The sequence below is a fragment of the Elaeis guineensis genome, chromosome 1, assembly GCF_000442705.2.
Source record: "Elaeis guineensis isolate ETL-2024a chromosome 1, EG11, whole genome shotgun sequence".
NCBI classification, from domain to species: domain Eukaryota; kingdom Viridiplantae; phylum Streptophyta; class Magnoliopsida; order Arecales; family Arecaceae; genus Elaeis; species Elaeis guineensis.
The window spans coordinates 112,304,748-112,320,417 of NC_025993.2; positions in this window are offsets into that span (position 1 = coordinate 112,304,748).

Below are 15,670 nucleotides of genomic sequence, written 5' to 3' on the forward strand. Positions count from 1 at the left end.
AAATCGGAGGTGGGGTTGCTCCGGCAAGACCCTCCGACGTTCAAGTCAGTTCTCTGCCTCAACAAGAATGGAGTGCTCGAACGGAGAATTTAGCAGAGTTTTGAGATAAGAAATGAGCTTATAGAATAACGTATCTGGGTCCTTCTTTTATAGGCGGAGGAGGCAACGGATTGATGGCGACGTTTGTAACCGTCAGGTAGTGGACTGCTCAGGGTCAGGCAGAGTCTGTTGCGAAGAGTAGTGGAACAGACCCGTGGCTATCGCTGGGGCATGCCACGTGGGGTCTGTCGTATGAAGTGGGGCGGCGTTTGTCGTCGTGACTTGCCAGTGGATGGGAGAATCGCACGGTATCCACTGCAGGAGGTGGAGCAGGGTCGCGACCGTTTATCATGGCCTGTCAGGTAGTGATGGGGCCGCCTGGGATCCGCCGTAGGGAGTGGAGCAGTGTTGCGATCGTTACTGTGGCCTGTCAGGGAGTGATGGAGCTGCATGGAGTCCGTCGCAGGAAGTGGAGCAGGATCGTGGCCGTTATTGTGGCCTGGGAGTGCAGATCTGCTGGCTGAAGCTCGGCAGCGGACGGGGCCCGGCTCCCGTAGGAGTCCGAGCGGTTGTCGACGGAGTCCGGCTCCCGTAGGAGTCCGGACGAAGTTGGCTTGCAGCTGTTGGAGTTGAGGACGAAGCCCGGCTCCCGTAGGAGTCCGGGCGGAGTCTTCCTGCAATTAAAGCCAAAGACGAAGTCCGACTCCTGTAGGAGTCCGGACGGGGCTTACCAGCGATTGGAGTTGAGGACGGAGCCCGGCTCCCGTAGGAGTCCGGGCGGAGTCTACTTGTAGTTGTCGGCGGAGTCCGGCTCCCGTAGGAGTCCGCTTGTGGTTGAAGTTGTCGACGGAGTCCGGCTCCCGTAGGAGTCCGGACGAAGGCTGCTTGCAGCTGTTGGAGTTGAGAACGAAGTCCGGCTCCCGTAGGAGTCCGGACGGAGTCTTCCTGCAATTAAAGCCAAAGACGAAGTCCGGCTCCCGTAGGAGTCCGGACGGGGCTTACCAGCGATTGGAGTTGAGGATGGAGCCCGGCTCCCGTAGGAGTCCGGGCGGAGTCCGCTTGTAGTTGTCGGCGGAGTCCGGCTCCCGTAGGAGTCCGCTTGTGGTTGAAGTTGTCGGCGGAGTCCGGCTCCTGTAGGAGTCCGAACGAAGACTGCTTGCAGCTGTTGGAGTTGAGGACGAAGCCCGGCTCCCGTAGGAGTTCGGGCGGAGTCTTCCTGCAATTAAAGCCAAAGACGAAGTCCGACTCCCGTAGGAGTCCGGACGGGGCTTACCAGCGATTGGAGTTGAGGACGGAGCCCGGCTCCCGTAGGAGTCCGGGCGGAGTCTACTTGTAGTTGTCGGCGGAGTCCGGCTCCCGTAGGAGTCCGCTTGTGGTTGAAGTTGTCGGCGGAGTCCGGCTCCCGTAGGAGTCCGGACGAAGGTTGCTTGCAGCTGTTGGAGTTGAGGACGAAGCCCGGCTCCCGTAGGAGTCCGGGCGGAGTCTTCCTGCAATTAAAGCCAAAGACGAAGTCCGGCTCCCGTAGGAGTCCGGACGGGGCTTACCAGCGATTGGAGTTGAGGACGGAGCCCGGCTCCCATAGGAGTCCGGGCGGAGTCCGCTTGTAGTTGTCGGCGGAGTCCGGCTCCCGTAGGAGTCCGGACGAAGTCGGCTTGCAGCTGTTGGAGTTGAGGACGAAGCCCGGCTCCCATAGGAGTCCGGGCGGAGTCTTCCTTCAATTAAAGCCAAAGACGAAGTCCGGCTCCCGTAGGAGTCCGGACGGGGCTTACCAGCGATTGGAGTTGAGGATGGAGCCCGGCTCCCGTAGGAGTCCGGGCGGAGTCTACTTGTAGTTGTCGGTGGAGTCCGGCTCCCGTAGGAGTCCGCTTGTGGTTGAAGTTGTCGGCGGAGTCCGGCTCCCGTAGGAGTCCGGACGAAGGCTGCTTGCAGCTGTTGGCATGTAGTCGATCCCGCTGAGGACTTCGGCTGTGGATATTTTATACCCAACAATAATAATATAACAATATAATTAATATATTGTTATATAGAATAATATTTATATAATATATATTACAATATATTAATATAATATATAATATTATATGATAATGTAATAATAAGTTATTATAATATTATATAATATACTATATTATTATATATAATAATATTATATTATATACTATATTATATTAATATAAGATATTAATATAATATATATTAATATAATATAATAATGTTATCATAATATATAATCATAATAATATAATAATATATAGTAATATAATATTATAATATAATAATATAATCTTATAATATTACAATAATATAATATAATATAATATAATATAATATAATATAATATAATTTATTATTACATATAATAAGTTTTGTATAATATATTGTTATATACTATATTATTGTAATATAATATAGTTACTACAAAAATATAATAATAATAGAATAATAATATATTATAATATATTATATTATATTATTATATATAATAAGGGGAGTAGGGATGGCAAAATTGATTAGATCCGACGGATATGCATCCCACCCAAATCTAATCAAACCCAAAAAATAGGATTTGATCGGGTTTGGGTTTAGATTTGGATAAAATTCAAAAACTGCAGCATGGATATGAGTAGGATATAGATAGTACTATTTTCTTCCTAAATCTGAATCTAAATCTGATCCGAACCTTCGGATATGAGTAATACATGAACCCATATCTGAATATATATGTTTATGATTCTGTTTTGATAATTCTATTTTGGTTGATAATATGCATAGAATTATTTTGATTGTTTATATATTCTATGTTGAATTGTAATTCTATTTCTATATTTGATTTTTAAAAATCTAGACTTATAAATTATATTTTATGATGAATTAATCATTTTATTTTAATTGATAATATTATAAAATTATTTTGATTATTTATTTTTTTGGGTATGGAGTGGGTATAGGTTGGGTATGGAGAATGAGTTATCCATGGGTGTCCCCAAACCCATTCGGTATGTGGATGGATATTTTTTTCTTATCCAATCAAGTATCGGATAGGATTTGGGTATAGGATATTAAGTTCGGATTTGAAAATGGGTAGTATAATATCCGATCCAAATCCTATCCATTGCCATCTCTAAAGGGAAGGATGAGAGTTGTCGGATGAGGGTGGAGGGATGGATTTTATCTGATTTCTTTTAGAGATAATTTTATCAAAAAAAATTATAATATTGTCAAACAAATAGTAATCTGGATAGCCATCTTTCCTTAAAGCAATCTATATTACCTTCTAAAATATAATTTAGATTGCCTAGATAATCTGGATTGCCATCCAAAAAGCATATCAAATACAGTAATCTGATGAGCCTACTTTAAATTGTCAACAATCTGGATGGATTGTCAGTTATTAAAAGATAAGATTGCTCATCACTCAACGTTTGATATGGGCCTGTGCAGTAAGTTTAAGCTTGTAAAAAAAAGTAAAATCCAAAAACTGTATATGACATCTTAAATTCTATGTTATTTAAACAAAATCTATCTATCCTTGATATGCAACTTAAGTAATAAATTTATAATTTATAATTAAATTATGAAATTTTATTGCTTTAGTCTCATGGGGCCATCCCTTAAATTCTGTGGCCAAACGTACATATGAGTTATCTACACTAAAATCTTCCATGAGAATGGAGAGAATTGTGCCTGATATAAAAAAAAAAAAAAATAAAGAAGGCACATATTTCATCCAAATACATGATCTTTAGTGTTTTGAGAATCTTGAAAATGCATGCTAAGAACCACTACTGATCGCTCATCCATTCACTGCACACTTCACTGGCTCAAGCTCAATGTAGCAATCTTGATGGTCAGGATTGATATAATACATAGCAAATATGAGGTGTTTAGGGATGGCAATTGGATCAAATTGGATCGGATATATATCGGATCAATATGGATTGGATTAGAAAATTATCAATTCAAATCTGATTTATTCATTAAATAGATAAAAAATTTAGACATGAACTTGATCTATTTATTAAATAGCTAATTCGATCCAATCCGTTTAATTTATTTATTAAATAGGTTAAATTAAATTAAATGGGTTAAATGAGTTAAATATATAGATAAATTAGATTAAATGGATTAGAAATAAATTAAATAAATTTTAAATAGATCAAATAGATCTTAAATGGATTAAACATGTTAAATAAATTAAATAAATTATTTAATTTAATATAAATATTAAATAGATTAAATAAGTTAGATATTTAAAATTTAAATTTTATTTAAATATTAAATAGATCAATTTATTTATAATTTAAATTAATTTAATTTAAATTTAAATTTATTTACGATGAATCAAATATGACTCGAATTGCTTGAATAGATCGTATTTTGCGGGACTTAGTTGCGGTGTTTCCGTGTTTGTTAGGTTTGTATTAGTGTTTTTCAGTCACCAACCCGTTCCGTGACTGTTTAATTATTGGGTGATATGAAGGTGATCTCTCAGGCATTTTTTCTTCGCGAGTTCCGACTTTTCTTTGACCCAAGCAACTCAAGGAGAGGCAACAACTTCCCTTACATCGACTTTCCGGCACGAATCTGCAATCCCACAAAAAAGAGATCCCTATTGGACCACCGAGTGAACGGCCATGATTCACCCCAACACACCTCCCAGGTCACATCCGTCCAGATCCCGTCCCCATTTTCTAAGAAGCTAACGCTTAGCCCACAATAAAGCCAAGAGTATTCCACCATATTAATTCCCTCCTCGTTATCTCTTCTTGATTCCCTTCACGTTCCTCTCTCTCTCTCTCTCTCTGTGGCGGTGTCATGTCGGGAATTCTCCGATGGAAGAAGCTGGGAGAGCTCGCGACGCGCGCCGCCCGGCGCGCCGCCGCCCCCGCCGAGAGCCGCCCGATCTGCACCTGCTCTGGCGCCCCCGTCCCGCACCGCCGCCCCCCCGGCCTCCCACACCAGCAGGAGCGCCGCAAGTGGGCCGGTGGCGCCGACGAGTTCCATACTCGACGCATCCAGGCCGAGGCCGACTGCCCCCGCTGCTCCAAGCACATGGAGAACCTCTTCTCCAACCGCTTCCCTCCCTCCGTCGGCAGCGGCGACCGCGGCGGCTACCAGGCCCTCAACATCTGCCCCAGCTGCAAGACCGCCTATTACTTCCGTCCCCACAACCACAAGCTCGTCCCCCTCCAGGGCACCTTCGTTGAGATGGGCCGTGTCCGGCGCCCCGACCCCGAGAGGGAGAGGGACGCCGGCGCCGGGGAGGACGAGGGGCAGGGGAATTACCTAAAGACCTCGTTCTGGGAGGCGTTGAGGTCGTGGTACGGCGGGGAGCCGCCTGAGAACTCGCCGCCTATGCCGGAACCGCCGGAAAGTAATGGATTGGCGGTGCACACGCCACCCGAGCCACCATTCCCGCCGAATTTGAACGTGGTGAGGGTGGCTGGACCCGGCGGGGGTGGGGGAGGAGCGGGGACGGGTGGTGGGGGTGGATTCCGGGGGGAGGACGGGTGGGGCGGGGCGAATTTGGGGAAGGATTTGCCGACGCCCAAGGAGATCTGCAAGGGGCTCGATAAGTACGTGATCGGGCAGGATCGAGCTAAAAAGGTACCTTTCTTTATCACTTTCTTAGCAAATTAACTGAACTTGGGTTCTTGCATATAGAAGATATAGTAGAATTTGTATTTAAGAAATCGATTCTTTGGTTAATATATAATTCTTGAAATGTGATTTTAATATGACAAAGTCTATAAATTTTGGAAGATTCTGGAGAGCACCCTGCTCAAAGCTTTATTTGTAATTATAAATGTACCTTTGAGCGGCATTCTTTTACAAAGAAAATGAAAGGCTATATGTGAGTCCAGTGAGGAAAGGTGCCGTCCGGGGTTCCACACTCTACTGACGCCACCACCCCCTAGCGCGTCCAGTGAGAAAAATGTGAGCTGCTTTGCAACAAACACACCCAAAAAGTGATGCATCTTGAAACCCAAAACAAGTGGGTAACATAGCTTGATGTCATCACTCTTGACATAGTTAGAAAACTTGAAAATATTAAGGGCTTATTTGGATGATTGGGCCCAAAATCTTATGAGATTCGTGAACTGGGGTAGTACAACAACCAAAAGCATTGAATTATATATTGGGTTAGACCTATATTTATAAGTACTAGAACTACCTTTTGAGTGGGCTGGCTCGAATCCCAAGAAAAAAATAAAAAAAAAAGACCTTAGTACAACAGCCAAAGATAATCCTGGGTACTTGTAAATATAGGCCTATTCTAGGCTATAATCCAATGCTTTTGGTTGTTGTGCTGAGCTAACCCTCGAATCCTATAGGATTTTAGGACTAATCATCCAAACAGGTCCTAGTTTGCAAAGTGCAAGCTCTATTAAGGTTAAGCATGAATTTCTTTAAGTGGCTTTTCCTATCCATTTCTTTTTCAATTTTTCCATAAGATGTAGGGTGGAAAATAAACTCCATGCCATCATTCTATCTGTTGTGACCAACTCCCTGTCGTTTGTCGCCGATGAAGAGTACCTGCAAGACAAAGTCCTCACAGACCGGAGCTGTGTCCGGCAGGGATCCTTCGATGCTTATGTCAGAGAGGAGGTTGGTGAATAGCAGATAAGAATGTGTAGTGTAGCAGAGCCTTGGCTCAGAATTATTTTATCCGTGCTGCTCGTTTACCTCTCTTTTTATAGATGATTCTGATGTAATCGTCGAGCACGTAGTTTCGCTTTTTATGGAGCTAGATTATCGGGCTATAATCGTGGAGTTAGTGAGCTGTTTATTCCCATTAATGGCCGTAACACGTAGTTGATAACCGTTTATAATGATCAGGGTATGTTGAGCAGATAGACCGACTATATGTCGGTAATACTGATAAGTTGGTAGAGATAAATCGGTAGAAGATCCGAATGTGTATCGGCTGGTAACTCTGATATGTCGATGGTCTTTGGTCGGAAGTTGATCAAGTCATTTGTTGTCGGTCGATAATAGCCGACTGTCGGTCGGTCAACTGATTATGAGTCGGAGTAATATATTCATTCGGTCGATGTAGAGTCAGAGTTGGAGGTCGGTTGATTTGCCCCAACAGTTGCCCCTACTCTCAAGTCCAAAGTGGTCTGATGTGTATATCATCACGTGGTTTGTTACGTTGGATGAAGGGAGTCATCGTATATTGTCTCGAGCCTCGACTTGGCTGTTGTCCTTTATGGATTTTTTGAAATACGAGAGTTCTTCGGTTGTTTTGTCGTTTCGGTAGCTGCAAAATCATTATTGGGTTATCATGTCGATAGGACGATTCGGTGTCAGACGTCTGTATCGAACGTCATTTTAGGAAGATAATTCAGCGTCGGACGATATGATTCTGATTAGTAGATTCTGATCACGTGTCCGAATATCATTGGATCGGAGCTGTTCACGCGAATGACGGTGAGGTGGCACAATCAAGAGCAGGTGCGTCGAACCGTTCGATCAATGGTCGGTCCGGATGTTGTCACGTGTCGTCATCTGATGAGACTCCGATTTGATCATTTTTATCCTGACCGTTGGGGGATCCTATATATATGGGATCGCTTTCGATCAGACTTTTATTTTATATTTTGTTTTCATCTTCTGCTGCAAAAACTCTGCTGAAAGGTCGCCCCAGCGCCAGAAGACCAGGGTTCCTCTGCCTTTTTGCTTTTAGCTTTCAGGTTAAGTGTTTTTGTCCTTCCTTCTTGGGTCCATCTCCTTTTTGTTCTCTTTAGTCTTCTTCTCCCATGGTTAGGGCTTCTTCTTCTCGGGATAGTCGGTCGGAAAATCCGGTCGACGACTCTCCATCGGATCCGGAAGTAGAGGCTTCTTCATTATCTGAACCCAATGTTGAATGGATCTAGGAAAAATATCGTATCTCGGAGCAGTATTAGCTCTTTGCGTCTGGCGCTGATGGTCGGGTGAACTCTCCTTCTTTGGGCCAAGTTGCTTTCTATATTGAAGACCTTCGGACTGGTTTTCGATTTTTGATTTCGGAGTTCGTCCGGAATCTTCTGGACTATTATGGTCTCTATCTCGCTCAGCTGGTACCGAACTCGGTCTGGCTTATAATTAGCTTTGCTTTGTTGTGTCGGTTAATACCGATCGAGCTTTGTCCTTCTCTTTTTCGTTCCTTCTTTGTTCTCCGTCCCCATCCTAAGGCCAAGGGTTGGTGGCTTTTCAACCCAAAAAAAGGCCTTTCCTTCATCACCGGTCTTCCATCATCTATTCATGGATGGAAGAATCAATTCTTCTTTGTTACTTCTTCTCTTTCCTGGGGCTTCTCTTCGTGCTGGGGTGATCCAAGGACTAGCCCCAACGAGAACAGTCGGGTGGAGGTCAACGATTGGAAAGAATTCCATCGATTGAAGGATATGGTGGTTCCACTGCAGAGAGAGCTGATGACCGAACAAGCTCTCTACGATGCCGGCTTTAGTTCGGTCACCATTTTAGGTATAGCTTAGTCGATCACTTTCATTTTTATTTTGTTTGTTTATGAACTGTGCTAACCTTTTGTTCTCGTTGCAGCTGTGCAGTCGAGGGTACGAGTATCGATCTTTGATATTCGTCAACATGCTATCAAGAAAAAGACAATATCCGAAGCTGGACCTTTCCAACCGTCAAAGAAGGGTCGGGCAACTACATTTGCATTGGCGAGGAACCTGACGTACCATCAACGTTGGTTCTTGAGCCGGTTCTGACGCTGTCAGCTCCGACAGCGCTTCCTGAAGTGCCGTCTACCGAAAATGGGACGATAAGAGAAGACAGAGTTGCCGCAGCACCATCGGTGGCTCAATCAACAGAGGTTCGGGTCGAGGCGAAAGTCGCGGCCGAACCTGAACAGTCCACAGCTGCGCCAGTCATTCCTTCAGCGGGAATTTCTCGAGCGTAATCAAGCTCCAGTTTCTCCGCATTCTCAAGCGTGGGACTTCCGACAGAAGATCGGGAGAAGGCACCGATGACTTCGGCTGACGACGGATCATCGTCAGGGCATACCGTTCACTTCAACATCAAGCTTTTTGAGGATGAGTCAACCTTGGCCAATCCAGAGTTGGCCAAACGGCTCATTCAAGCTGCCCTTCTCTCGGCTGATCGGGAGAATAAGAAAAGCCATACCATCGCTGAAATGTTTTTCTCTTTTTACCCGATGATACTCGGGATAAGTTTTCCTTCACATTTTTTTTTAATTTGACTTATCTTCTGCTTTCAGTTGGCACACGACATGTTCGATCTGGAAGTCGGCTATCGAAAAGTTGCAGACTTCCGTCGGACATGGATGGATAAAGTGGCGGCTGTTAATGCTAAAAATGCAGTTGCCCTTGAACAACTTCGGGCGGCGATCGAGCAGGAGGTAAAGCTTCAAGAGGAAGTCTCCTATCTGACCGTCAACCTTTAATCTTCTGGAGCCAAACTTGAGTTGGCTCGTCAAAACATCTTGGCTCTTGAGTCGCGGATCAAGAGCAAGAAACATTCGATTCCTCGGCTTCAACGAGAAAGAGACAGGTGCATCATTGAACTCGAAGCCGAACGTGGAAGACATCGGGCCAGCCTGAAAAGATTGGCACTGGCCGATGACGAATCGGCTTTCGCAAGGGCTGACGTAGAGTTGGCGAGAGCGGAAGCAGAGTCGGCAAAGGAGGCTCTAAACCATACCATTGAGAACTTCAAGAATTTACAGGAGTTCAAGGAAGAGATTCTTGAAGGCGGGTTCGCCTCCTACTGTATTGGATACGAGGATGGTCGAGATACGGTCGAAAAGTTGTACCTGAATTTTGACTTGAGCAGCATCATCCTTCCTGCATCGGAAGATGGAGCTGCTGAGGAAGAAGCTGCACCGACTCAAGATGGAGCACCGACAGCACCAGAAGTTGTCCAAATCACCGATGCTACACCGGATAATCTTTTGTTTTTCTTTTTGTAATCAAATACTTTTATGATTGGATTTCGGTTCAATTTTGTAATCTTCTTTTTTCAATGAATGGAAAGAATTTTTTTTAAATATAGACTCTCTTTTCTGTGTGTTTGTAATGTTGTAGATTAATTATTTAACTACTGAATATCAATCGGTAAATCGAATGTTTGATAGTACTTGTAGAATTGTTCGTTAGTCGAATATCCATTTGACATACTTTAAAGCATTAGGATAAACGGTAAGAAGCCGAATATCCTGCGTCCGACCTTAGTCGGGTTAGTACGTCAAGTTATTTGATAATCGATGGCAAATCGAATATCCTTCGACCGACCGTAGTCAAGTCGGTATAATTTCAATCCAACCTTGATCGTATTGACATAGCATTCCGTTTAGTTAAAGACTAAGTCGGCATAATAGTCGTTCGACTATGATTAATTTTTACAGTAGAAAGTCGGGATATGTTCGGTACCGAGACACAGTCGGTATTGTGGCTTTTACAGTGAAAATCAAAGTATAATTGACATGTCAGTTTTTATAGTGAAAAATCAAAATATAGTCGATAGTTGATGAATTGACCATTCATCTATCGGTCCATTACCACTTTATAGTTGACTGAAACTTGTGATTCTGAAATTTAATGTTTCATTCTGAATGATGTATACATGGACAACTTTATTGGTAATATATTTTCAAGTTGTCAGCATTCCATGTTCGAGGGATGGTTATTCTCTCTAGAGTTTCCAGCCGATATGCATCCGATCTGAGCGTTTCGGTTATCCTATAAGGTCCTTTCCAGTTCGGAGATAGCTTTCCTTGATCGAGAGATCTTGAGACTTCTGCTTTTCTTAGGACCAAATCTTTAGGACGGAAGATCTTCGGTTTAACTTTTGCATTATAATATCGGACTACCCTTTGCCGATAGACTGTCATCCAAACTTGAGCTTGCTGTCGGACTTCTAGAAGTAGATCTAAATCGACTCTCCGATATTCTGAGTTGCTCGGTTCACAATATTGCTCTACTCTTGCTAATGGTAATCCGATCTCAAGTGGGATCATCGCTTCTGTTCTATAAGCTAGATTAAATGATGATTCTCCTATTGGTATGCGAGGAGTTATTCGGTACATCCATAAGACTGGATATAATTCTTCTATCTAGAGGCCTTTAGCTTTATTCAGTCTGGTTTTGAGTCCATGCAGAATTGTTCGATTGGTTACCTCCACCTTTTTGTTGGATTGTGGATGGCTGACTGATGTAAGTTTGTCCGTAATATGAAATTTAACACAGAATTTTTTGAAATTTTGATTGTCGAATTGCCAACCATTGTCAGTGATGATGGTGTGTGGTAAACCGAATTTGCATATAATTGATTTCTGAATGAAGTCCTCCATCTTGCTTTCAGTGATTTGTGTCAGAGGTTCAGCTTTCATCCACTTGATGAAGTAATCGATGGCGACCGCTATGAACTTTCTCTGACCAGATATCGGAGGAAAAGGATCAAGTATGTCAATCTTCCATTGTGCGAAAGGCCATGGCGCAACAATTGATGTCAACTAACCTGCCGGTTGATGTTGTATATTTGCATATTTCTGACATGGTTCACATCTTTGGACAAGTTCAGCTGCGTCTTTCTTCATGGTGGATCAATAGTATCCTTGTCGTAGGATCTTGTAAGCTAGAGATTTGCCCCTCAAGTGATTTTCACAAATTCTTTTATGGACCTCCCTGAGTGCATAGTCGGCATCTATTGGTCCCAAACACTTCAATAAGGAAAGAGAGAACGATCTTTTGTACAGATGACTATTCATTAAAATATATTGAGAAACCGTCCATCTAAGTCGTTTGGCTTCTGAAGGATCCGTATGAAGAGTTCCATCAGTTAAGTACTGGACGATTGGATCCATCCAGTTTGGTTCATCAGTAATTTATAGTACTTCCTCGACTTTATCGATACTCGGCTGTTCAAGACATTCGACAAATGTCCGACCCAATAAGTTGAAAGAAGAGGTTGCGAGTTACGAAAGTGCATCGGCTCGAGCATTCTCTGTTCTTGGGATGTGAAAGATTTCAGAATACTTTAATATTGAAGTTAGATCTTTTACTTTCTGAAGATACTTCATCATAATAGGATCTCGAGCTTCAAACTCGCTCTTAACCTGTCCAGCAATCAGTTGTGAGTCGGTGAAGATCTTCAGACTGTCGATATCAAGCTTCTTGGCAATTTTTAAGCCGGCTAAAAATGCTTCATATTCGGTTTGGTTATTCGAAGCTTTGAAATTGAATCGAAGGGCATATTCTATTATAATCCCTTCGGAATTTGTGAGGATGAGACCAGCTCCGCTGCCTTGTGCATTAGATGCTCCATCAATATGTAGCACCTATGCCGACGTCAAGTCGGGTTCGGGAGTTGTGGCCTACTTTATTTTGTCATTAGCTTCATCCTTAGATTTACTATCTGGTATTGTACATTCGGCGACGAAGTCGGCTAAAACTTGCGTCTTTATTGATGGACGTAGGCGATATTGTATATCAAATTCGTCGAGCTTTATTGTCCACTTTATCATTCGATCCAACGTATCAGGTCGGTGCAAGATTGCCTTCAGCGGCTGATCTGTCAAGACAACAATTGGCTGTGCTTGAAAATACGGACGAAGTCGTTGCGATGATATAATTAGAGCGTAGATTATTTTCTCTGCTCTTGAATATCTCACTTCGATATTGTGAAGCACCTTGCTAGTGTAATAGATCGGCCGTTGAATCCGATTTTTATCCTCTTGGATAAGCACCAAACTAACCGCCTCCATCGATGTCGTCAAGTAGAGATATAAAATCTCTCTGATCTTTGGTTTTGTAAGTAATGGTGGAGAAACAAAGTATTTTTCAGATCCTCGAAGGATCGGCACTCATCTGACCATGAGAAGTCTTTTGCTTGCTTTAAAATTTTGAAGAAAGGCAAGCATCTTTCTGTCGACCTTGATATGAATCGACTGAGTGCGGCGATCCTTCTGTTGAGCTGCTGTATTTCTTCTTTGAGTTTGGATGCTTTATGTTGATGATAGTCTTTATTTTTTCGAGATTGGCCTTGATTTCTCATTCCGATACGAGAAATTCGAAGAATTTTTTAGAAGTCACTCCAAACGCACACTTAATTGGATACAACTTCATCTGATGTCGCCGAAGTGTGCTGAAGGCTTCCTTCAAGTCTCGAATATGATCTGAGGTTTGGAGGCTTTTCACCAGCATATCGTCCACATAAACTTTCATATTTCGTCTGATTTGTGCTTTGAAGATTTTGTTGACTAGTCGTTGATATGTGACTCCAACATTTTTTAAACCGAAAGGTATTACTTTATAGCAGTAGATATCTTTGTCGGTTACGAAGACGGTATGCTCTTCGTCTTTGGATGCCATCCGAATCTGATTGTAGCCTGCAAAGTCGTCCATGAAATTTAAGAATCGGTGCCCCGAAGTCGCATCAACTAGTTGATCAATTTTTGACAAAGAAAAACTGTCCTTCGGACAAGTTTCGTTCAAATTTGTGTAGTCGATGCAGCATTTTTCATTGATCTTTCTCACTATCACTATATTGGCGAGCCAATCAAGATAGGTAGCTTCTCTGATGAAGCCGGTTGCGAGGAGTTTGTCGACCTCTTCGTCGATGATCTTCTGTCTTTCAGGAGCAAAAGGTCTTTTCTTTTGTCTCACCGGTTTAATCTTTGGATCAATGTTTAGCCGATGGATTATTACTTCCGGAGGAATTCCTGATATGTTTGTTGCCGACCAAGCAAAAATGTCGGCATTTGCCCTCATTAGATTTATTAATTGCTGTCGCTTCGGATCAGACAACTATGATCCAATTTGAACCGTCTTCTCAGGATTTTCTTTTTTTAATGGGATGGAAACTAGTTGTTCGGTTGGTTCATTTCTTTCTTCATTCTCTCTTTGATTCAGTTTATCGACAGACAAAGATCTTCAGGTTGATTATTTTGTGTGGAAACTAGGAAGCAGCATCGGACAAGTTGTTGATCTCCACGCATCTCTCCGACTTCATTTTTTATCGGAAATCGGACTAGTAGATGATAAGTCGAGATTATTGCTCTTAGAGCATTCTGATCAGGTCGTCTGAGTATGGCATTATAAGTCGAGGGAACTCGGATAATCGTGAATGTTACGAGAACAGTACTTTGTTGTGGTTCAGTCCTGCGGTTAATGAAAGAGTGATTTCTCCCTCCACAGTAATTGCGTCTCCTGTGAAATCGATCAATGACGTCGAGATTCTTCTAAGTCGATCAGTCGGTAGTCGCATTCGAAAGAAAATCGAGTAAAACAAAACATCCATAGAGCTTTCATTATCCATTAAATTTTTTTTACATCATAATTAGCTATCATTGTTGAGACAATGACAGTGTCATCACGGGAAGTTTGAATTCTCCGAACATCTTCTTCCAAAAAAATTATTACATTATCGAGTGTCGTTTCTTCGCAGACTCTTTTTCGAAAGTTGCTCTCCAGTTTGGTTGTCCAGAGATCATGTTGATTACTCCTGCAGTCGGCCGATTGTTGATAGTCTCCTCAGTTTGTGGCTGAGTTGTCGGTCAGCAGAAGGTTGAGTCGGTTGATCCTTCGAAACTTTTCGAGGTAGCCTCGTCAGATCAGGGCTTCTATCTCGTCCCTGAGCTGGATGATTGTTCGGTATCGTGACGTGATCACGATGAAACCGACAGTACTTCTTCCTATCTCGCTCCTCGATGGTGCTTTCATTGGTGGGGGGTGTCGTAAGTATTTGCTCCTTCGATCTCCATCAGGATTTGCGCACGAGGAGCAGAGAGAGGAGTGTAGGAGTCATACCTGTCATAGTTCGGCTTCGGACTCTTCGAGGTGAAGCTCTTTTGTTGACAGTCGGCCTACTTGATTTGGCCGGAGCTTCACTTTTCTTTTGTTTCTTTTTTTGATCTTTTCCGTCTGTTTGGCGTCTGTTAGAAGCAGCTTTATCCGCATGAATGTACTTGTACGTTGCTCCAGAAGTTCAGCATAGGTCTGAGGGGAAGTTTTGTCAAGAGAATAAGTAAATTTGGATCTCTTTAGACCTTTTCTCATGATCGATATAGTTATATCTTCATTGAGGTCTCTGATCTTAAGTGTGGTTGTATTGAAACGAGCCACAAAGTCTCTTAATGTCTCTGTCTTACCTTGCTTGATTAAGAAGAGACTGTCGGATGTCCGTGGCGGCCTTCAGCTTGTGCTGAAGTGGGCGTACGAAGAATGCTCAAGCTGTCAAAAGAGTTAATGCTCCCTAACTGAAGTCCGGAATACCAAGCTCGAGCAGTCTTCCGAAGAGTTTATCGGAAAGTCAATGCATAAGAGGCATCGGTTGTCCTCTAGATCATTATGAGAGCCTTATAGCTCTCCAAGTGGTCGATCGGATCGGTGGAGCCATCGTATGACTCATCTGTGTATCTTGAACCGAGAGAGAATCGGTTCATCCAAGATGCACCGAGAGAAAGGCTGGCAGTGTGAAATCGTAGTCATTGAAAGACTTCTGACCTTCCACTTGAAGTTGGATGAGCTGACGATCAATTTTCGGAATTTGCGTTCATAGTCGTCAAGTCGCCGTTGCTGGAAAACTCCGGGGTGGAACCCCTTGAAGAACTCGAAGAAGGAGAAGCAGAAGGCATCCACGGTCGTTTTTTCCTTCTTGATACTGT